General features: G+C 37.6%; 1 pseudogene; it reads left to right on the top strand.

The window, feature by feature from the left end:
* Positions 1–2,898: 2,898 nt before the first annotated feature.
* On the top strand, positions 2,899–3,413 carry LOC140698625 (ganglioside GM2 activator pseudogene; annotated as a pseudogene).
* Positions 3,414–24,612: the final 21,199 nt, after the last annotated feature.

The raw sequence follows: 24,612 nt of genomic DNA, 5'->3' as shown, positions 1-24,612 counted from the left end.
TTCAAGACATCAAAGTATAATCTCCTTGATTCTTCCATCTCAAATAAAGATGGTGACTTCCTCCATTGCATTGTCTCCATATTTGGTACTTAACTTCCAATGTGGAATCACTATACTCTGTTATAACCGCTTATTTATGTATGTTTCCCCTTCTAGACTATGTGTAAAGGACTTGAGAGCCGATTTCATATATCATGACTTTAAATGTTAAACATTCTTTAGCATCTTTGTGTAGTAGGCTCTCAGTGTTACTTACTGAATACTCTAGATTTCTTTCATTCCATTTTTAAAGACAAATTATATCACCCAACATACATTATTTTGTCAACTTTAATGTGGTCTAACAACCATACTATATAGAATTTTCTGTTTGTTTCAAATGAATAAAGATATTCCTTTTCATATCCAAATATACAAACTAGTTTTAAAGGTTCAGAGTACTTAATTCATGACACACGCATATATATATAATATACGATATGTGTGTATATGTGTATTCTGAAATAAAGGTCTTTTACTTCCTATGGAAGGAAAAAAAGACCAGAATTCCTCAAAACTTTCAAGGTCATCAAAAACATGTAAAATCTAAAACAACCAAGGAGACATGGCGACTACATGCAATCTGATATTCTGCAGTGAATCCTGGACAAAAAACATTAAGTAAATACTAAAAAAAAATGAATAAACTATGGACTTTATCTAATAACATCACATTGCTATTGTTTTTTTTTCAGTTTTTACCAGAAAATCAATTGCAACAAATGCACTACACTAATGTGTGTAGGAAACTGGACGAGGGGTATATAAGAACTCTTTGTAGTATCTCTGAATTGTTCTTGAAATAGAAAACTGTTCTAAAAATAAAGTCTATTAATTATTTTAGAATTAAGGTGAAGTAAATACTTTTTCAGACCAGAAATATCTAATAGAATTAGCTGTCAGCAGACTTTCCTAAAGGGCATGTAAAGAGAAGTTATTCAGGCAGAAGAAATATGATACCAGATATTTGGATCCACACAAAGAGTAAGAATTTCAAAGATTGTTAAAAATGGAGGTAAATATAAAAGACATTTTTCCTTTCCCTAAATTCTCAAAACGGCATTTAATTGTTGAAACTGTAAATAGTTAACACAACAATTAGATGTTTTTAATGAGTGTAAATATAAATGACATGACGGCACAACAAAAACAATGGGAGACAGAAATAAAAAATGTTTGCTCCTATATTGTGAACAAGGTAGTATAGTATCTTTTTAAAGTTAGGCAGTAATACATGAAAGGTGCATATTGTAAACCCTAGGACAACAACTGAAAAAATTAGGCAGAGGAATATAACTAATAAGCTAATAATAAACTAAAAATACAAATTGATTGATTCAAAGCCAGGCAGAAAAAATGAACAAGCAAAAAGAATATGGGGCATAAGTAGAAAACAATAAGAAAAAATGATAAGTATATATCCAAACATACCAACAAGGTGTAAAACATGTCAGTTAGGGGGGTGGGTAGAGTGCATGGTTAGCATGCACAAGGTACTGGGTTCAATTCCCAGTGCCTCCTCTAAACCATAAATAAATAAATAAACCTAATTACCTCCCCCTACAAAATAAATAAAAATTAAAAAAAAAAGGAATAAAAATTAAAAAAAAAAGTCAGTTAAGAGGCAAAGATTGTCAGATTGGGGAAAAAAACTATGTAACTGCTATATATTGTCTAAAAAATCCAATTTTTTTTAAATTTAAAAAATTATTAAGTTTTTTAAAGCTCAGATCCCCCCCTCCCCCCACTTTGGGCAATGCCTTCAACAGAAAGAGCCCTGCAGTAAAATGATGTTATGTTTACATTAGGATTCTGTTCTATTTACTGTTACAACTGACCACGGCCAACAGTTCCTGGGGAGATAGAAGCCAAACGACCCCCAACAACTGGGGGTGGGGGGGCGTGCTTTATCTTCCAAGAAACCAATTTTCAATATACAGATGTACGGAAGTGAAAAACCAAAGATTATACAAACATACCATGCAAGTACCAAAATCAAGAGAATGCTGAAGTGACTAACGTAAGATGAAAGAGATTTAAGATCAAGGAATAGAAGTAAGATAGACTAACAGGAACCAGACCTACTCTCCTCCCCGAAACAGACATTCACAAACGCACATCATACAAAGTAATAGTTTCAAGGCAGGACATCTGAAAATTAAGGCCTGTGATCCGTCAGCGGCTGGAAAAAGTGAGGTGAGTCCAGGGATTCCTTGAGAGGGTTTCTAGGCAGGAACTTCAGAGAGTAGGATATTCAGAACCGTCTTGCCTCAGTGGTGGGTAATAATCACGCCAGCCTAAACACAGCGCTGGTGGCAAGAGTATCTTCTTCACCAAACTCCAAACAGGCTCCTCTGATCCCCCTTCTTGACTAAGCCTTAACTTTGGCCTCTAAAGGCTTAAACAAAACACTAACAAAGCTTCTAACAGTCTCCAGGCTGCATCCCTCGGATGCCTCTAGCCCCTCGTAAGTGCCTATCTAAGTAGGAAAACTCAAGGTTACCAAAAGAAGTTACTGCTCCTTGCAACCAATGCCTGAAGATTGTGACCCTGTGTTTCAGCCTCCGTGAGACGGTGGACTCCTAAGCTCAGTAAGCTCCGGTGAGCATACCCAGGTGAGTTTCACACGGACCCCCAATTCCCGCCTATGTTTAGTAGGTTTTCACGTCCCTGGTTCTACTGAGGCCACTTTCACACACCCTCACTCTCCCTTTAAAGTGCTCAGTCAACTCTGGAAGAATCAAAGTTGAGTTCACTTCACATTGGACTCCTTTCCCCGTTGCAGCAGCACATTACTGCCTGACGTCTGCTCTTGGTAGTTAATCCGGTGAGGATCCACTCTTTGCAAGGAGCCCCCAGATGCAGGCTCCTGCACACATCCTCTCAAACGGGCTTGGTAGCTCTTCCTGGGAGAACTGTGATGCGGGAGGTGTAGGACACCGCAGGGATCAAAAGCGTAACTCTGGAATGTGACCCTGTTGACATTCTTGGGACCGTGACTGTCAGTGTCAAGGTCAAGACCAATGTCCTCTTTGATGATCCTCAGAAGGTGGGATTACCTGTGAAGAAGGAAGTGGCTGGCTTCAGGGTTAAAATCCTGTGTGTAAAACAAATTGGGAGCTGCATTTATGACATCTGTGATATACTTGGAAGCTTAATTCTCCCTGCCCAGAACCCCCGCACACCTATGGGCTTCCCTGCCACTGTCCCTTCAAAGAAAGCCCCTACTCAAGGCCAGGACTGATTTCATGCTGCCTGACCTGGAGCTGCCCAGCTGGCTTGGCACCGGGAGGTACCGGACCCAGAGCATCCTGAGCCCCAGCAGGAAGCATCTGGGTTGTATCAAGATCTCTGCCTCCCTGACGGGCAGATAAGGTGCCCCCGCCGCAGCAGAGTGAAGGAGGTGTGAGGAAGGCACCCTCTTCCTCTGCTTTATGTTGGCGAAGGCCAAATTTTACTCCCTGACCTTTATCAATCCCTTTTCAACAATGATGACACTCCCCTCACTGAAAGTCATTTTATGCCAACTACAACATTTTTAGGCGTGGACGAGCAGCGCTAACCTAAGGGAGAATGAGGCTGATGATCTCTGAGAGCCCAGAACCTCTGCTGAGCTGGCCGCTGCAATTTCCTCCTCACCCACATGGCTTTCCAAGAACTTAACTTGTTTTATAAGTAGTCAAGGAATGGGACTAGTGCATCTTATGCCGCCAAGTTCAGACTGACCCAGTCTTGGCTTCCTGAAGTACCTTTATGGTTTTTTCATTGGTTTCATTTTACTTTTGAGTGTTACTAGCTGACCTAAAGACAGAATAGAAGTATTAACACTTTTCATTTTACTCCAACCCCGTCTTTCAGTGAAACATCAAAAGCAGTTGATCTGTGTCTATCTATCCATTAATGTCTATGGTTAATTTAGTGTTCTTCTCTATGCTTGCCCAGTTAACAGTGGGGCCCAGTGTACCCTGGAGAAGCAGAGTCTGTGGCAGGAGAGATACCTGAGAATGCTCTGTGTGTTTAAGATCTGCGAACTCAGGTGCCTGCAGGGCCAAGCACAAGGCATCAGTGAGTGATGAGGACCACCACCTTGCTGCATCTGGTTTGTCTTCCATTGTTCCTTTGTGTAACAGCACTGATTGGAGGCAGTCGCTGCCCACTGGCGTTATAATCAGGGATGGGACTGGGTGAGTTGGAAAGGGGGCATCCAGTCCATAGGAGCAGATGCTGTCGAGCTACAGCCAGTAAGAACCACATGAGAATGTGGGTCCAGCATTGTCAAATATCCTCAATTTTATTTTTCCCTTAGAGAAACCGGAAGCTGAGATTTTTACATAAAATCAATTTTTAAATATTGGCAATGAATTATTTTTTGAAACACTGAGCAGGCAGAAGGGGTCAAACAGACTTGTCAGTCGGAAAATCCGGCTCATGGGTGGCCAGTTTGTGACCTTGGTTGTAAGAACATTCATGTCTTGTCCTTTTGGCCTGGAGTCAGCTCCTTCAGCACTGTTTCTCCCTCCAACGGGCCACATCTGCCTTGCTTGACCCTAGAAGTTTCCTCCAGTGTTGGGGGGTAGAGGCGGCCTCAGAGCTGTGAGCTTGGGGATGGCGGGGCTGCCTGCCTTGGTCTTGGAGCCCTGCCAGGGTGAGTGGGGCAGACGCTGAAGAGTAGGACTCACCAGCAGCTCCGTGGAGCAGGGATCCAGTGAAGAGAGATGGACTCATGCCAGGTGCCTGGGTTTGTTTACCATCCGGTCTGTCCTCCTGTGACTATGCTCTCACTCACGGCCAGCCCCGGGGCTGTGGACTTAACATGAAGCCGGAATGGTAGTAAATCTTTTAACTTGCTGAGAATTCCTTAAAAAAAAGAAAAAAAATATATGTGTGTGTATATGTGTGTGTGTATATATGTATATATATATTCTAATCACTTCAGCTAATGCTGGCTTCATTTATGTTTGATGCTGGTCCAGCCAGACATGGAGCAGAAAACTGAAGGAAGTAGGGAGTAGGGCATGTTGATGTTGGGGTGAAAGCATCTGAGGCAGAAGAGAGAAGGCAATACACAGGCACGGTGGCGGGGTGAGCCTGGCGTGAGGTTGGAGAAGGCTGAAGTTGAGGGAGCGCAGGAGACGCTGAGGTCCTTGCATGGGCTTTGGGTTTAAGCAAATGAGCTCTGGAGCCATCTGAGGCTTTTAAGTAGATCAGCACATCTTCTGACTACATTTTAAAAGAATAACTCTTAACTGATTTGAGAGTAGAACACAGTAGAGGGTGGAGACGAAAGCAGAGTGAAACAAATTGGAAAAATTCTGAGGAAAGATGATTCTGTTTTAGACCAGATATGCAGAAACAGAAGAGATTAGTTCAGATTTTAGAGATAGATAAAGGCAGGTATAGCTCATAGATTAGATGTGGATTTGGAGAGAAATCTTAGTGTCAAGGATGTTTCTAAGGAATTCACCTAAATAAACAGAAGGGTCAATTTATCATTTACTGAGAGGGAAGACAATTGGAGGGGAAGGTAAAGGAGACAACAAAAGCTGATTATGAACCTTTGTTTTATTTAATTTTTCCGTTTTTTATTGACACATAGTTGATTTACAATGTTACGTTAGTTTCTGGTATATAACATAGTGATTCCGTTATACATGTATATGTACATACAAGTCTTTTCCTATTCTGTTTCATTACAAGTTAATAAAAGTTTCGCACTTGGACTAGGCAGAAAAGTGGAGACGTTAACTATATAGTTGATATACATGTCTGGAGTTCAGGAGTAGAGCTATAAATCCGGGAACCATCAAATGTGTATATGTGTGTGTATTTGCACAATAAGGATAAATAAAATAAACAAGGGGGTGAATACAGAAAGAGAAACAAACGAGAAGGATTGAAAACTGAGAGACCTACATCATTTTAAAATTTAGTCGTCAGGGAGCTGAGGCAGACTCAGCCAGGGGACTGCAGACAATTTAGGAAAATGTGAAGGCCTGGAATCTAGGTGAACTGAAGGATTTATTTTAAAAAAGAGGGCTTGATAAACTGTGTCATGTGCTGCCACTAAGTCAGGAAAGCTGAGTCGTGACAGTTCAGGGCGTTTGATAAGGTGGAGGTCATTGTTAATATACATAAGGGCGTTTCTGGTGGAGCAGTAGGACAGAGAGCTTGATGTGAGGGGGTTTATTAACAAAGTGGGAGAAGATAAAGTGCGTAATAAACATAATAGATCATTTCATCTATCAAAGGGAGAAGAGAAGTAAACCATTTAGCATAGATTTGCTTATCAAAGTGATCAGTTCACTACAGTGATTATCTAATTGTCAATACAAATAAAATATATTTTACAGACTAGGAGCTGAGCAAATTGATAGGTTGCTGGCGTATTTCAGTACCCAGTGCCTTGAGTAGACTTTGAATTTGATGAATGATCAATTGGCATTTGATATTAATAAATAATTTTAAAATATTTGAAGGCGTAAGGTAAATAAGTGTATAATTGTGGGGACAGGCAGGGCTAAAACTTTTACAAGTAAATGGAAGAAACTGCCCCACACATGTAGAAAATGAGCCTCTGTTTATGTTCATAAATATAACATGAATTGGATGGGATTAAGCATCTAAGGAGATGATTTAGGTATACTTTGCTGGCATATTTAATTTGAGTCACATTGGCTGTCTAATATAGCCATAACTTAATCTAAAGAAATGTTAACTTTTAGACAAAATATGCTCAAAATAATGAAGTCGACAAGTTGTGTTTTTACTGTGCAAATTATGGTTTGTAGTAGTTAAAATCAGCTGCATCAGGCACTTTCTGAGTATGAATAATCAAAGTTTAAATGGGAATAATTTTAAAATGTCTTTGACATCAGCTCAAAATTCCCTTGCATTAATTCTCATGTTTTTCAAACTAATGACTTATGCAAGTTTTGGAAACTTACAAGGGCTAATTGAATCCTATTTGCATGAATACCGAACAGGGCGTCCCTGACTTGTGTTTGACAAGCTTCCAACACTGATCCACGGGAAGTAGATAATTAATCAGAAAATAAAACACCTCTTTTCTTAGGAAACACAACGCATGCTATGCAAAATAGAGCACAAAATTTGGGGAATAATATTTATCTTTTAAATGTTGACTGTTAGTTTTAAATTCAGCTAAAATTCAAATCCTTTTGAGTATATGAATATCAAACCCTCTGAATCTAAGCGGAAATGTTTTGCTTGAGCATATTCTTTGGTGTCTGAGATAGTGAAAGTTTTTTGTCAAAGAGATATGTTTGCCATCCTTTATAATACTGTTGAAAATTATGTTGACAGAGGATCTTTGTTTTATTTAATTTTTCCATTTTTTATTGAAGCATAGTTGATTTACAATGTTATGTTAGTTTCTGGTATATAACATAGTGATTCGGTTATACATGTATATGTACATACATAGTCTTTTCATATTCTGTTTCATTACAAGTTACAACAAGCCATTGAATATAGTTCCCTGTGCTGTCTAGTAGGACTTTGTTGTTTCTCTATTCTGTACATAATAGTTTGTATCTGTCAATCCCAAATTTCCAATTTAATCCTCTCACCAGCCCCTTCCCTTCCCTTCCTGGTAACCATGTTTGTTTTCTATGTCTGTGAGTCTCTTTCTGTTTTATAGATAACTTTGTGTCATTTTTAAGGGTCCACATAATAAGTGATATCATATAATATTTGTCTTTTTCTGACAGACTTACTTCACTTAGTGTGATAATCTCTCGGTCCATTCATGTTGCTGCAAATGGCATTATTTCATTCTTTTTTATGGCTGAGTAGTATTTCTCTCTTGTGCTCTCTCTCGCTCTCTCTCTCTCTCTCTCTCTCTCTTTCTCTCTCTCTCTCTATATATCACTTCTTTTTTATCCAGTCACCTGTTGATGCCCATTTAGGTTGCTTCCATGTCTTGGCTGTTGTAAATAGTGCTGCTGTGAGCATTGGGGTGCATGCATCTTTTCAAATTAGAGTTTTTGTGTTTTCTAGGTATTTGTTCAGGAATGAAAATCCTAGATCATAGGCTAAGGCTATTTTTTGTTTTTTTAAGGAACCTCCATACTTTTCTCCATAGTGGCTGCACCAGTTTACATTCCCTCCAACAGTGTAGAAAGGTTCTTTTTTCTTCACAACCGCTCCAGTGTTTGTTTACTATTTGTAGGCTTTTTGCCAATGGCCATTCTGCCGGGTGTGAGGTGATACCTCATAGTAGTTCTGATTTGCATTTTTTGAATAATGAGTGATGTTGTGCATCTTTTTACGTGTGTGTTGGCCACCTGCATTTGTTCTTTGGAGAAATAACTATTTAGGTCTTCTGCCCATGTTTTGATTAGGTGGTTGCTGTTGTTATTTGATGTTGAGCTGTGTGAACTGCTTGTATATTTTGGAAAATAATCCATTGTTGGTCACACTGTTTGCAAATATTTTCTCCCTTTTAGTTGGTTTTCTTTTCATTCTGTTTATGGTTTCCTTTACTGTGCAAAAGCTTTTAAGCTTAATTGAGTCTCATTTGTTTTTTGTTTGTTTGTTTGTTGCTTTTATTTCTATTACTCTAGGAGATAGAGCTGGCAGAAGTAGGCTTCCTGACTTCAGAATATACTACAAAGCTACAGTAATCAAAACAGTATGGTACTGGCACAAAAACAGACACATAGATCAATGGAACAGGATAGAAAGTCCAGAAATAAACCCACACACTCATGGTTGATTAATCTATGACAAAGGAGGCAAGAATATATGATGAAGAAAAGACAGTCTCTTCAATAAGTGGTGCTGGGAAAACGGGACAGCTACCTGTAAATGAATGAAATTAGAGCTTTCTCTAACATCATATACAAAATTAAACTCAAAATGGATTAAAGACCTAAATGTAAGCCTGGATACTATAAAACTCCTAGAGGAAAACATAGGCAGGACATTCTTGTACATAAATCAAAGCAATACTTTTTGCACCCATCTCCTCAGGTAATAGAAGGCCTTTGTTTTAACCTGTTTACTAAATCCATCTCTATACAGACAGAGTGAAATGAAGACTTCTCTTTGGAGAATATATTTAACTGAGTTAGTCATAGTGTGTTAGAAACTGTGTATTTTGTTTGGCAAACATACCACTTGTATGAAGGGTGTTTTTCAAGGAATACTTTTGTTCTTCCACCCAGGGCTAAATAGAAAGACATACTTGAAACAAAGCAGTGAAATTAGGAAGAGGAACACAAGGATCGACAGAGCTACCAAGCTACCCTTTTATTCATCTTGCTAAGTAGCTCAGAATAGCCCCTAAGAAATACACCAATAACATGTGCTATTTATTTGACCCTCACAGAGTTAAGATCAGAATTAAAGGAACTATTAACATAGATTAATATATTTTGTTTGATGGACAAAGTCCAGCTCCAATATTCTCCCTAAGATCTCCTTTCTCTAGATGTCCCTAGAACTCTACTTGCACCCATGACACAGCAAAGGGCATATCTTGTACATCTACTCATGCCCAGTCCTCTGCACTTAGTAGGTGCTCAATAAATATTGAATAAAAAAACCCTCTAACTATAAGAGTGACAAGAATAGGGACAGTGTTGTATTCTTCACTCCTGTATCCTCAGCTCCCAGTGCTGTCCTGCATGTAATTTGTGCTAAAATAACATTTATTTATTAGGTAGATAAACTGATTAAAATTTATAAAAAGTCTGTAATGCACAACACAAAATTATCATCACCAATTTAAAACCAAGGTTTTGCACTCCAAAGATCTTACCAACTACTCTGTATTAACTTACATATTTGTTCTGTCCATCTCTTTAACTCTAATCTTATACTTCCCTTTACTTCTAAATACTGTTACCTGGATAGTCAAGCATTATATAGAGTCAATGTGTGCAAAATTGAATTTCCACCTACATGTGTTAATTTTCTTTTCTGATAAAGAGATCTCAGTTCCCTTGGTTATCCGTAATTCCAAGAGTTCTTCGGCTTTCTCCAATTCCTCACCTCAACACTTTTTATTTTTAGCCAAGCCTGATGATGAGATTTGCACACTTCCACTTCTGATTTTTCCCACTATTCCTGGAAATGCACAGTTAAGTCCTTGTCATCTTTATCCTAGACTTCTGTGTTAGTTTTCTGTCTGGTTAAGTTTTCCTGGACTACTATGTGGAACCTGGTCTCTTGACTTCCAATTCCTTAACTACCCTCGCCCTATTCAATTCTATCCTGTGCAATATTCAGACCTAAAATACTCCTCCTAAATTTTCAGTCACTTTTCTGTTTATAAATCAGTGGTTCAAAATTTATCACTAAACAGAAGTTCAGCTCCTTTGGGTGTGCAAAATTACCAGTATCTACACCCACCCTATTTTCAGTCTTTGCTCCTTTCCTCTTTATTATTGTCATAATTATATTCCAGCCAAACTAAACTGAAACCGTCTGTTCATTTGCATATTTTGCAAATATTTGCTTTATTGGTATTGTTCCTGAAATAACACTTTTCATCTTTTCTATCTAAATCCTACTTATCCATTAAGATTCATCTCAAATCCTACTCCCTATGTGTATGCCAAAGGAGGAATTCAGGTACAGGGTTTCCGGTTAATTACACCCATCAATTTCTAGCCTACTGGTCCATGTAAGGCCTCTCTCTTGTTTTATTCAGCTATTTATTCCCTTAACCACCTCCCCCTGTCGCCATTCCTTTGCAGCCTTTTAAGAGCAACAATTTTTACATTTTTAATAGGTATCCAAAATTTATATATGCCATTATGCTATGGAATGCATTTTGTTTTTCTTTTTTAATTCAGCATTATGGTTTTTGGAGCTTTATTTACATTTTAGTGTATACATATGGTCTCTTCCAACTGCTGTATTTTATTCCATCAATTCGCTATGTACAATGCAGCTCAAGAAACCTTTAAGGATATAAATTTGATTATGTCACTCTGTTGCTTAATAATTTTCAGTGATTTTTAAAAAAATTCACTTAGGATAAATTTCAGAATTCTTCACATGTCTACAAGGCCTTACAAGATCTGGGCTGTTTCTAGCTCTTAGGGTGCATTCTTTGCCCTTCATCCCTTTGACCTCAGGTTCCTCAGACCTGTAACACTTCCCCTTTGCTCTTTGCACAAAATGTTCTCTTTTCCTTTGGGTATCAGCTTCAATTTTGCTTCCTCAGATAAGGCTTCTAAGACTGGGAAAATAAACCAGACGTCCAAGTTTAGATATTCTTTCACATCAAATGCTTCTTATTATACTTTATACAATCTGTGTATGTATTTATTTACACATGCAATCAGTTCTTTAATACCTGTCTTACTCACTATATAATCAGCTCCCTGAAAGCTGGGGCCAGGTCTGTCTGTTTCACAGGTCCATCTTGTTTACGGTGCATGGTCCGCTGGGAAGCTTTCAATTAAAAAGTGTTGAATAAATGAATGACATGGGAAAAAGTGACTTGCCCAGCACCAGAAAACAAATTAAAGTCAAGCTCAGGACAAGAAAGTGGTCATTCAAAAATCCACAAATGACAAATGCTGGAGAGGCTGTGGAGAAAAGGGAGCCTTCCTACACTGCTGGTGGGAATGCAGTTTGGTGCAGCCACTGTGGAAAACAGTGTGGAGATCCTCAAAAGACTAGGAATAGACTTACCACATTATCCAGCAATCCCACTCCTGGGCTTGTATCCAGAAGGAACCCTACTTCAGGATGACACCTGCACCGCAATGTTCATAGCAGCACTATTTACAATAGCCAAAACATGGAAACAGCCTAAATGTCCATCAACAGGTGACTGGATAAAGAAGAGGTGGTATATTTATACAATGGAATACTACTCAGCCATAAAAACTGACAACATAATGCCATTTGCAGCAACACGGATGCTCCTGGAGAATGTCATTCTAAGTGAAGTAAGCCAGAAAGAGAAAGAAAAATACCATATGAGATCGCTCATATGTGGAATCTAAAAAACAAAAACAAAAACAAACAAACAAACAAAAACAAAGTGTAAATACAGGACAGAAATAGACTCACAGACAGAGAATACAGACTTGTGGTTACCAGGGGGGTGGAGGGTGGGAAGGGATAGTCTGGGATTTCAAAATTGTAGAATAGATAAACAAGATTACACTGTATAACACAGGGAAATATACACAAGATCTTATGATAACTCACAGAGAAAAAAAATGTGACAATGAGTGTGTATATGTCCATGAATGACTGAAAAATTGTGCTGAACACTGGAATTTGACACAACATTGTAAAATGATTATAAATCAATAAAAAATGTTAAATAAATAAATAAATACAAACGTCAAAAAAAAAGAAAGTGGTAGTTTCCTTTTCATGAATTCATTTAAAATATGTGTACCTATATAGCTATATATTTAGTTATTCAACATGTATTTATTCATTTATATTAAGATACAATTGATTTACAATATATTAGTTCCAATGTTAGAACATAATGATTTAAACATTTCTACGGATTATACTCCATTTATAGTTATTACAAAATATTGGTTATATTCCCCGTGCAATAGAATGTATCCTTATAGTTTATTTATTTTGTACATCGTAGTTTATATCTCAAGTCCCTACCCCTATCCTGCCCCTCCCCCTCCCTCTCCTACTGACAACCATTAGTTTGTTCTCGATATCTGTGAGTCTGCTGCTTTTTTTTTTTAAATTACATTCACTAGTTTGCTCTGTTTTCTTCAAACTCCACATATATCATACCACTCCCTTCTGGCTTGCAGAGTTTCTGCTGAAAAGTCAGTTGATTGCCTTATGGGAGATCCTTGTGTGTTACTTGTTGGTTTTCACTTTAATAGTCTCTCTTTATCTTCAGTTTTGGCCACTTCAATTACAGTGTGTCTTTGTGTGCTCCTTTTTGAGTTGATCCTGTCTGGGACACTCTGTACTTCTTGGACTTGGATCTCTGTTTTCTTTCCCAGGTCAGTGGAGTTTTCAGCCACTATATCTTCAAGTATGTTCTTGGCCTCTTTCTTTCTCTCTTGTCCTTCTGGGACCCCTATAATGCTTGATGTTGTCTCAGAGATCTCTTAAACTGATCTAATTTCTTTTTATTCATTTTCCTTCCCAGCCTCACTGATTTACACTCTTCTGTCTTCCAGCACGCTTATCCATTTTTGTGTAACATTTTGTGCACTCTTGCTTCCTCTTAATGTATTTTTCATTGCAGTATTGTATTCATCTCTGCTTGTTTGTAATTTAAAACATCTTACTTCTCACTCTGCCCATCCATTCTTCTCCCTAGTCCCTTGTCATTTTTATGATCATTATCCTGAATTCTTTTTTGGTTAGATTGTCTATCTCCACTTCACTTAGTTTTTCTGGGGTTTTATCTTGGTCCTTCATTTGGAACATGTTCCTCTGTTTCCTCATTTTCCCTAGTCTGTGAATTTTACTTCTATATATCTGGAATGTCGGTTACGTCTCCTGACCTTGATTAGGTGGCCTCTTATAGGCAATGTCCTGTGTGTCCCGGCAGCACATTCTGCTCTGCCACCAGAGCTGTATGCTCCAGCCGTGCCTCCTATGTGGGCTGCCTGGGTCCTTCTGTTACAGCAGGCTGACTGCTGTGGACAGTCTGGTAGGCATGCCTGACCCCCAGTCCAGTTGGTTGCCAGGTCCTGCCTCCTACATATGCTGCAAGCCCCCACTAGTTGATGGGGCCAGTTCATGAGGTAGGTGAACTGGGAGGTCCTAAGGATAATGCTGGCTCACTGGGGGCTAGAACCAGGGTTTAAGAGATCAGGCCTGAGGGCTTATGCTCGCCTGTAGTAGGTGGGTTGGGCCCTACTGAGGGGCTGTGGTTGTCTCGGTGCTGGTGTCTGCGCACCAGCAGGAGAGGCTGTTCCCGGGACTAAAGCAGACTTGCTCGTGGATGGGGCCTGGGGCCAGGGCTTTCTGGGGCTGGCACAGCCCAGTGGCAAGCATAACTGGGCGCAGTGTCTCTAACTGAAGGACCCTGTGTGTCCCAGCCCTGGTGCCTGTGTGTTGGTGTGTGAGGTCAGGTCCAGGGTTCCCTGGTGGGTATGGCCATGTCCAGAGATGGCTGTGGGCACAGGGGTCTTAAGGCAGCCTGTCTGCTGGTGGGTGGGGCTGTGTCCCTATCCATTCAGTTGCTTGGCCTAAGGCCACCCAGCACTGGTGTGTACAGGTTGGCGGACAAGCACAGGGCTGGGTCCTGAGGCTGATAAGCTCGAGGAAGGATTCCAAAATGGCACTTGTTGGCACTAGTTTCCGTGTGTTAGAGCGAGCTGCCCAAAGTGACTGTCGCCAGTGTCTGTGTTAATAGGGTGGGCTCCAGTTGTCTGCTGCCTCTGTGGGAGAATCTTTAAGATCCGCAGGGAGGTCTGACTCAAGCTCCTTTCAAATTACTGCTTCTGCCCTGAGTCGTGGAGAATGTTAGATTTTGTGTGCATCCTTTAAGGGTGGAATGTCTATTTCCCACAGTTCTCTGGGTCTCTTAAAAATAAGCCCTGCTGGCCCACAAAGCCAGGTGTTCTGGAGGCTTGTCTTCCCAGTAAAGGCGTCCTGGGCTGGGCGCCTGATGTGGGGCTCTGACCCCTTGCTCCCTGGAGATAACCTCTGCAATTGTTAGTGTTTACCTCTTTGTGTGTCTCCTAGCCGGGGGGGGGGGGTCTTGACTAGATTGCAGATCTATCCCTGTTACCCATCTTGTTGTGGTTCCTTCTTTATATCTTTAGGTAAAGAAGATCTTTTCTAGTAGGTTCTAGTCTTTTCCACCAGTGATTGTTCTGTAAATAATTGTAATTTTGATGTGCCCGTGAGAGGAGGTGAGCTCAGGATCCTTCTGCTCTGCCATCTTCTGTTTATGTGCAAACACTGTCTTTTATGACCTACTCTCAGAAGCCAAACTCCATCATTCCTGCCACATTGTATACTATAGGGAAGCGGGTGTTTTTTGAATTTGGTGTTGTGTATTTTTATGTCTATTCCCGCTCAGTGCTTTTCACACAGTAGGTGCTTTGTAAGTAGCACACAAAGACAGAAATATTAAAAAATGGAACTGTTGTATTAGGTAACTTTGTATTTACAACAAATGGCTACTGATTATTTTGCTGAAACTGCAAATCTTAGAATTTAATGATTAAAAATACTTGTCATTGCTTTTTTTTTTTTTTGTACTTATAAACAGGCACTACAATTTCGTTTAGATTTTACCAGATTGAAACTGCTTTCTTTGCTTTCATAAGATCAGAGCTACATTCAGAAGGTGTTTCCAGGAGATTCTGACTCAAAAACTGCCTTTTAAAATGTGTAGAAAGCTAAGTTTCAAACTGCGACTGAATAGAGAAAATCAATTTATGAATGTTCAATTTGTGCTGATTTTAATAAAAGAGAAAGGCTAATGTCTTCTCCGCTTAAAAGAGGATGGATGGATTTAAGTTTCTAAGTGTATTTCCTTTACTCCAGGAGAAGAAGAATAATAAACTGTCATTTTCCCTAACTTGTTTTTCTGCTTGAGCAGGTTTTACCAATGGGCCTGTCACAACGCTAAAATTGGATGCTTCTGCTATGTTTTTTTATAAATCTAATTATCTTGAATCCTTGCAGTATCAGCCAAACAAGCAAACAAACAAAAATGCTTAAGGAGTCTCCAAAATAACATTTTTCTTATTTAATTTTTAGCAGTATCGGTGAAATCACTGTGTCTTTCGCAAGTGACATATTTATATTACTTACTGAACCCAGTCCTTGAAAACCAAAAATTCTGTTTTTCTCTGTTAACCTCAAAAAGTTAAATTACTTGGAAAGTGGTACTGTTTTAACTTTTGGTAGTGCTAATAGGTAAGAAAATGGAAAATATCACCTCTATTCAGGGTGACTGAGAGTGATGGATTAAAGAGTCTTTTGTCCCACTGGCCTGTCTCAGTATCTGATGGTCTGCCATCTGAGACTTACCCTTTTGGCTTAAGCTATTATATTCATAGAATTCTCTCATTTGCAAAATTCAGTGTAATTTTCAGTGTTTATCCATTCATTAATGGCTTAATCAGCACACCATAATTATGATATAGCCATGTAAGTGATTTGTACCCAATAATAAGAAGGGAAACTGAATTACAAGAAGATTATATTGTTTGTTCAAGGACTCAGAGCAAACGGTAAGGCCTTTTGACTGGAGAGTTTCACCAGCATCACCCCAATTCTGCCCCTCTTACTCATCTCATTGTGGTCCCTTCTTTGTATCTTTAGGTAAAGAAGATTAATGCTTACTTATTATAAGTGCTTTGGGGCTATTATGAGTCAATTTTCATCATTTGAACTTTTCCTCCTTCCCAATAATCCTTCATTGGGCAGCCTCTTGCTTATCTTGACTCAGAAGAGTCCATTCCACAGGAGATGGCTTTATCCAACAACATTTATTTCTGTCTGGTGCCATCATGACCTCCCAGGGCTCCTGGAGGATGTTACTGTTGAATTCTAAAGCTCTTTACAGTCTACCTGTTGGGATTCAGAAAAATGAAAAATTAAAGTTTTATGTAAGACTAGAATAAAATTAAGGAAGGAAAAAAATGTATGTTGGGCCTTTGACTCTGACCTTAGGATCATGTCAAAGAGGAGTCCAGGGATAAATTTGCAGCTATGGATATGAAACAGATCTTCAAAGTGATGACAGAAAATACGAGAGCCTGGGATAAAAAGACTAAATCCAGGAAGTTTGCATTAGTCAAAACTCTTCAGTTATATATGAAAATACCCCAACTCAGCAGTTTACCCTAATACAGAAAATTAATTAGATCATGTGATGAAATGGAAGAACAGAGTAATATAAGATGGATACAAGCTAGTATTAGGGCGAGCCATAGCCGGGGACTTGAACTACGGTGTCCACTTCTAATTTTCACTCCTCTCTGTAGAGAGTGATGTGGAAAATGAGGTCTTTGAAAATGGACCTTAGCCCTGTACACAAGTTCTTTAACTACATGACCAGAGTTTAAAAGAATTTTTTTCCCCCGGGTGGAGTTAGAAGTTTGTAGGAGACAACACTAATAGAACCACTTTGGGTTGTGTACCAACTTCTTTATCAATCAACATGTATAGCTATAATGAGTTTAATTATAGCCTGGTTTTGGTCATGTGCCCACAGCTGTAGCTAGGAAGGTAAGTTTGATTGTCAGAAGAAAGGGAAATGGTGCATTTATTGCATCTTGGATTAGAAATAGATTAAAGAGAGTTTGGTATGCGCTGCCAAAGAATTTGGAGTTTATCTTATATGCATAGTTTATTCATTGGAGGATTTAAAACTAGGAAAACCATATGGAAAAAAATTGGTCAACTTAGGAGAAATGGACACATTTCTGGAAACATACAGTCCACCAAGACTGAATCAAGAAGAAACAGACCACTTGAACAGACCAATCCCTAGAAATGAAATGGAATCAGCAATAAAAAACCTCCCTACAAAAAAAAAAGTCCAGAACCAGATGGCTTCACTGGGGAATTCTACCAAACATACAAAGAAGAACTCACACCAGTCCCTTTCAAACTCCTCCAAAATATTGAAAAGGAGGGACTACTCCCAAACTGATACCAAAACCAGACAAAGACACTACCAAAAAAGAAAATTACAGACCAATATCACTGATGAACATAGATGCAAAAGTCCTCAACAAAATATTAGCAAGCAGAATCCAACGACACATAAAAAACATCATATACCATGATCAAACTGAGTTCATCCCAGGAACACAAGGATGGTTCAACATACACAAATCAATGTGATACACCACATCAACAAAAGAAAGGACAAAAGCCACGTGATTATCTCAATAGATGCAGAAAAAACACTTGATAAAATTCAATAACATTTTATGATAAAAAACTCTTACCAAAGTGGGTATAGAGGGTACATAGCTCAACATATTAAAAGCTAGTAACCCACAGCCAGCATAATACTCAATGGTAAAACATTGAAAGCCTTCCTCCTATTATCTAGAACAAGACAAGGATGCCTACTCTCATCACTTCTATTCAACATAGTCTTGGAAGTCCTAGCCACAGAGGAGTTATGTGTTCTTTTTCTTTCCTTTATTGTAATAAAAAATCAAGTTCTATTAATGTATCATTTCACAGTGTTCTTCTTACTGTAACTAAATTATAAATATAGTCACTTTAAAACTGTTATTAAGATGAAACTGACAAGGTCTTGATTTCTAGAATATATAAACAGCTCATATGACTTAATAAGAAAAAAAACAAACAACCCAATCCAAAAATGGGCAGAAGACCTAAACAAGCAATTCTCCAATGAAAACATACGAATGACCAATAGGCACATGAAAAAATGCTCAATATCACTAATTATCAGAGAAATGCAAATCAACACTGTTATGAAGTATTAACTTACTTAGGTCAGAATGGCCATCATTAAAAAATTTACAAATAGTAAATGCTGGAGAGGTTGTGGAGAAAGAGGAACATTCCTATACTTTTGGTGGGAATGTGAGTTGGCACAGTCACTATGGAGAACAGTATGGAGGTTCCTTAAAAAACTAAAAATAGAGTTACCATATGATCCAGCAGTCCCACTCCTGGGTATATGTCCAGAGAAAACTCTAACTTAAAAAAATATGTGCACTCCAATGTTCATAGCAGCACTATTTACAACAGCCAAATCATGGAAGCAACCTACATGTCCTTCAACAGACGAATGCATAAGAAAGATGTGGTATATATATATAAATATATATAATGGAATACTATTCAGCCATGAAAAAGAATGAAATATTTGCAGCAACATGGATGAACCCAGAGATTATCATGATACATGAAGTAAGTCAGACAGAGGACAAATATATGCTATCATCTATATGTGGAATCTTAAAAAAATGATACAAATCAACTTATTTACAAGCTAGAAACAGACTCACAGACATAGAAAACAAACTATGGTTACTAAAGAGGAAAAAGGTGGGGATTGGGATAAACTAGGTGCTTAAGATTGAGATATACATACTACTATACATAAAATAGATAAACAACAAGTTCCTACTGTACAGTACAGAGAACTATATTCACTGTCTTGCAATAACCTGTAATGGAAAAGGATCAAATGTGTGTGTGTGTGTGTGTGTGTGTGTGTGTATAGCTAATTCATTTTATTGTACAGCTGAAACTAACACAACATTGCAAATCAACTATACTTCAATAAAAATTAATTAATTAAAAAAGAGAATACCAACATGCTGAGAAAGGAAAGAAAACAAAAATAAAAATTTAAAGGAGAATGATTCAACTATCTGCTTTTATCATATGTCAACATTTCAAATCTTTCAAAGATATTAGAGAGCTTGGCCACCTGGCTTGTGGCTATATCAATATTAATACATGGTAACCACTACATATTAATCATCTGGAGGTTAAGTTTGTATCCAGCAGTCTAGATATTTCCAGTTTTCTGTGTGTTTGAGATTTGGTTGTTAAATATCTATAAACAATTTTTAAAAAATCCAAATAAGTGCTTATCTTTGAAGACTACATTAACATGAACTGATGCCTATAATGAATTATTCACATTTCGCTGAGAATAAGCAAAACATTTTTATATCAATATCAATAAAAATAAAATATTTTTTATTTTAATAAAGTATACAGGAATAAAAAGATCAATAAAAATAAAATAGAGTAAAAATAATTAAAAAATATATCAAGGGGCCTAAGCCTAGTGTATCATTGAATATCTATGTATAAGCATTTGCCAAATTTCTATGGACTAAGTTATCAATAAATGCTTTAAATCGGTTCATTTTTGCTTATTTTGATACTGTCGTGACTATACTTCTAAGCACGTTTATGTCAATTTTTCTGTTTGTTTCTATTTGATTAGTTTCTTTGTTAATAATATCTTTCAAATTGATTTAGTTTAATTTTAGCTATATTATTTATTTACATTTTCATTCTAGCTTACTGTTCCAAAATATATTATATTGATTCTTAATCCTGAGTGACTTTCTCCATTCCAGTTAATATTTTATAAGATAAAAGCTATTTACAGTAAATTTGTTTTAAAATTACATAAAGATTAGGGAAAGTTTTCTAATACAGATTTGGGGATGGGGACATAAGAATTCCAGATAAGTTGAACAGGAGGCCAATATGGATGACAAGTGTTCTCACTCTTGGCCTTCATGCAATCACATCCTCCATTCTTTCTATTAAGATCTTTATGCAAATGAAAGCCCTTTTGTTTTCACACATCATTAGGAGAGATTTTGTTTCATTCCCTTACAGAATGGGAGGAACTTGTGGTAACCTGTAATCTTACCAATTCTTACCTTGTCTTCTTGTTTTATTGCAGATGTTGCTACTGCTGTAACTTTATATTTGTTTGTGCCCTTATAGATTACAAATACTTACACATATTTTATTACTTTGTATGTCCAATACAGTCCCCCAAAATATCATTTTTACCTTCATTTTCTAGTTAAAAACACAAAGGACCAAAGAATTAAGTCACACATAATGGGTTGTTCCACGGATCCACAGTTGGGAAGACCTAGTTCTATGACCTCTGAGTCCAAGTTGTGCAACATTTCTAATAGACCACAACATCTCACTATCAGTTACTATGTTCATAGTAAATAGTTATTGAGCCAGACCCCTATCTTTCAGACCCATGGTGTTATTCATCACCAATGTCATTACACCATGCCACCAGGTAACATGGATTTAGGTTTGACAATGAAGTATCAAAAATGTTCCTTTTTAGATATTTAGAGTGAGGTAATTGCAAGCTTTTTCATTGTATTATAAGACAAGAATCTTATTCACTTCTGTATCAGAGAATTAAATCCCTGAGATCTGAACTTGAATGAATGGAAAACTGACCCTTTAGTATTATTTACTCATAGCCTTTCTCTTTGTTAGCTTCTTATGTATGGGGGCCAATTTTGACCTTTCTCAATCTTCTTAACAGTACCTAACATACTGTGGAATAACAATACTATTCAGCTGAATTGCATTTTACAAGTTTTAAACAGCTTGACCTGATAAAAATCCTGTGGAGTTCATAGGTCAGATTTTCTAACTCTCATTTTAGAGATAAAAAACTGGGATCAAGAGACTAACCCAAGAACCTAAAGACCCTGAGCAACAGACTTGAGGTTATAATTCAGTTTTCCTGACAGTCAGGTCTGCATTTCTTCTCCTGGGCTGCCCCACTCTTACCCCAGCTCTGCGGGTACTTAGGAGCTACCACAATAACTCTGAAAAATATAATTTTGAGGTAGAAGAGGGGCAGTAGCACCATCTTTATCTCAATGCTGTTCCAGGGAGGATACATTCTCTGTACAATTTCAGAAGGTCTCTCCTAGTTATTCACCAGATATTATGTAACCAAGCAATCAAAATGATTTGCAGTAAAAACTCAAATCTTAATTCTAGGGTAATGCACAAAAAAAAAATGCTTTCTGGAAGATTAATGTTCAGAAAAATAAGGGAACATTTGTACTTCAACATTTGTACTGGGTGCTACTTTGTGCCCCTACTAAGTGTAGCTTGGATTAAATCATTAGACTATTGGCTAAATCAATGGACTTGAGTGTCACCATTGGATTATTCCAATTAGTATAAAGTGCCATCGTCATGATCATCTCAATTTAAGACAAGGAGACAGAACATTTCTCTTAAAATAAAATTATGCAAGCAGGGAAAAATGCTGACACTGGCTGTGTCTGCAATCAAAAATAGTTTGTTCTTGAGTGAACTGCCTTTACTTTTCCAAGAGACAGAACAATCCTGTACCCAGAAAGGAAGAACAATGAGTAAGAAAAGAACAAAATAATAATGTGTAAAGGGATGCTCAAATTATTATGCAAAGCACTAAAGAGAACAAATAGATATTGTGTTGCTAAATAATCTTCAGGGACAAATGATATATCCAAACTGAATTTGCATATTTAAAAAATGATGCTTGTTGAATTGCCTATTATGTAAATGTCAACGCTATGCTAGATCATAAGCAAAACATTATTTAAAACAGGATGCCTTATTTGGACGTGTGATCATCTCTAAGGCTCTAAAAGCTAAATTAAGCTGTAAAACATGACGTGTTGTGTCATCAACCACCACATTATAATCATGAGCAACATTTGACTTTATCTCTCTTTTTATCTGAAATATTTCTATATGCATGGACATTTTCCTATGTTTAAATCTGAAGTGACAAAAATATTCCATGAAGCTATAGTGGGCATTTGAATTTTTTAAAGGAATTTTGATCTAGAAAAGGCAGCATACTGCTCAGGAAAACAACACATTCAGCACTAGAAAAACTTACAGTAGGGCTCAGATGTATGAACTGCAAGTTCCTTTTTGGCCATTTCAAATGTTGCATTTCAATGTCAACTCACTATCTAATTAGCTCTGTTCACACTTCTTGGCTGAACTTCATGCCTTTACCCCAGTCTACTTTTATTATCTAATTTTCCATCAATTTTTACTTCATGCTCCCTGTTTTCTGTTCATAGTGACATTTTCTCTTCAAGTCCTTATTTACGTTCTTCCTACTGCTGAAATGCCTGGTCCCCTCTCTGGCTCCCTACACTTCCTTTAAGTTCCCCCTCAAATTCACCCTTAAGGTATTTTCTGCTTCCAAATAAGCTTGAGGTTACCCATTTAACCCAAATTACAGAGCACAATGAAGAAGCCATGCTCCTGGAAGTATAAATAGCGCTACCAGCTTCTGCACACACCTGTGACATGTTCCTTGTCTACCTTGCTTTCAACTCTACATGCTTTCAGCATTTTCTCTCATCCTGCTGTTTTCTCCTTTTCCTGTTCAATGCAATTATTTTCTTCTGAGGCTAACTTTACTTCTTTTCTGCCTCTGTATTTTGGCACTGTCCAGACAGGAAGTCTTCTAACTTATACCCCCGATGGCCCATCCCTATTACTCTCCACATTCAAGCTGTTTCTGTTTCTCATATGCCTAAAGAAACGTACTAATCTCTGCCTAGGGTCATCCAACCCTAATAAAGATGCATACCAGACTCGCCCCAAGCTTTTTTTTTTCAGGACAAGAAAGGTGAAAAAAATCCCTATAATTAAGAAGTCAAATACTGAAAAAAATAAAAGACTTCCGCTCCACATGCAGTGAAGAAAATATTGACATATAAGACAGTGACTCTGAGGGAAGAAATGAAAGAACATCTACAGTTGCTAATACACTTTCCAGTCACATCTGTTTACTTGTCTTTCCCTTCAAATCATTAAAAATATTGTACTTAATATGCATACATATAAATGCCATGAGGTGGGACTGGGCTGTATGTGGTCTCCTAAAGTTTACACAGTGGTATAGGAAAGTTCCCTCTTATACTGCAGCCAACATAGGAATTATACTAGCAATTTTCTTGAAATTATCATATTTCTGCTTGTGGTTTTTCCTTTTAACCTCTTCTCATTGGCCAATAATAGCTGAACCTCTCTCTCTTTAGAGGTCATTAACTATGAAATTGCTCTGGTATGTTGCTGGAACCACAAGACAAAACATGGGTAGTCTGAACATTTCTCACAGTATCTCTAACTTTTGGTATTTTGATAACAAAGCACAAAATTAACAAATAGGTCTAGGCTAGTAAAATATTAAATTGGAAGCCAACACTATTATAGTTTATATCTTTAAAACTAGTGTGGGAAATTTTGCTTCTGTCTAGGAAGAAATATCATATATCAAAGAAATTCTCTTGAATAAGGTAAATGTAAAACCTGAATAGAAAATGAAAATAGAAGAAACAGCCAGACAGTTGTTTGAATTCTTTAGAGAACAATCAGTAAGCCAAGGTTTGTGAAGACTAGACCTAAGAGAAAAAGAAATTGCATTGAAATAAACCCCACATCTGCCTCTTGTCTGTCCTACTGTTAATACACTGATTCTCAGTAATAAGGATGAAGTCTGAAGAGAAACTTATGGAAATCTTATTGTGGTAGAGAGTTCAGGGAAGCCAAGGCAACCACAATTTGAGAGGAAACCATCCTGGAGCAGAATGCAATCACTGCAGCAAATTAAGCCTCAAATTCTGCGTGCCATTTTGCCTGGAACATCTGCCAGCTCTTAAGGTGCACAGGTTTGTTGTGAGACATTGAGAAATAAGGCAGATAATTTATTCATTTCATAATGCTGAGGATGCAATTTTAAAGCTCCATCTCAAAAAAAAGGACAGGCTCAGTAAAACATCCCTGTTGAGAACCTCAAAGGGCTATTCTTAGCAATAAGAGTTACACCATAAAAAAATAAGAACTATGTTTAAAAGTAAAGGCAAAATAGAACTAAAACAGGACTTATAAAACCTGAAACTCAGACCAAACTATATGAAGATGATCTGATCATACACTAGTGGCCTGCAGAAATTATGTTAAATATCTTTTGGAGGAAGATTATATTGCTTATGATCATTACAATAAATCTTATGCACAAAGTCCTGTTTAAAAATGTATTTGTCAGACATTGTGCTGTACACCAGAAATCGACATATTGTAATTGACTGTACTTCAGTT

The sequence above is a fragment of the Vicugna pacos genome, chromosome 10 (genome assembly GCF_048564905.1).
Source record: "Vicugna pacos chromosome 10, VicPac4, whole genome shotgun sequence".
NCBI classification, from domain to species: Eukaryota; Metazoa; Chordata; class Mammalia; order Artiodactyla; family Camelidae; genus Vicugna; species Vicugna pacos.
This window is presented reverse-complemented; position numbering and strand designations above follow the sequence as displayed.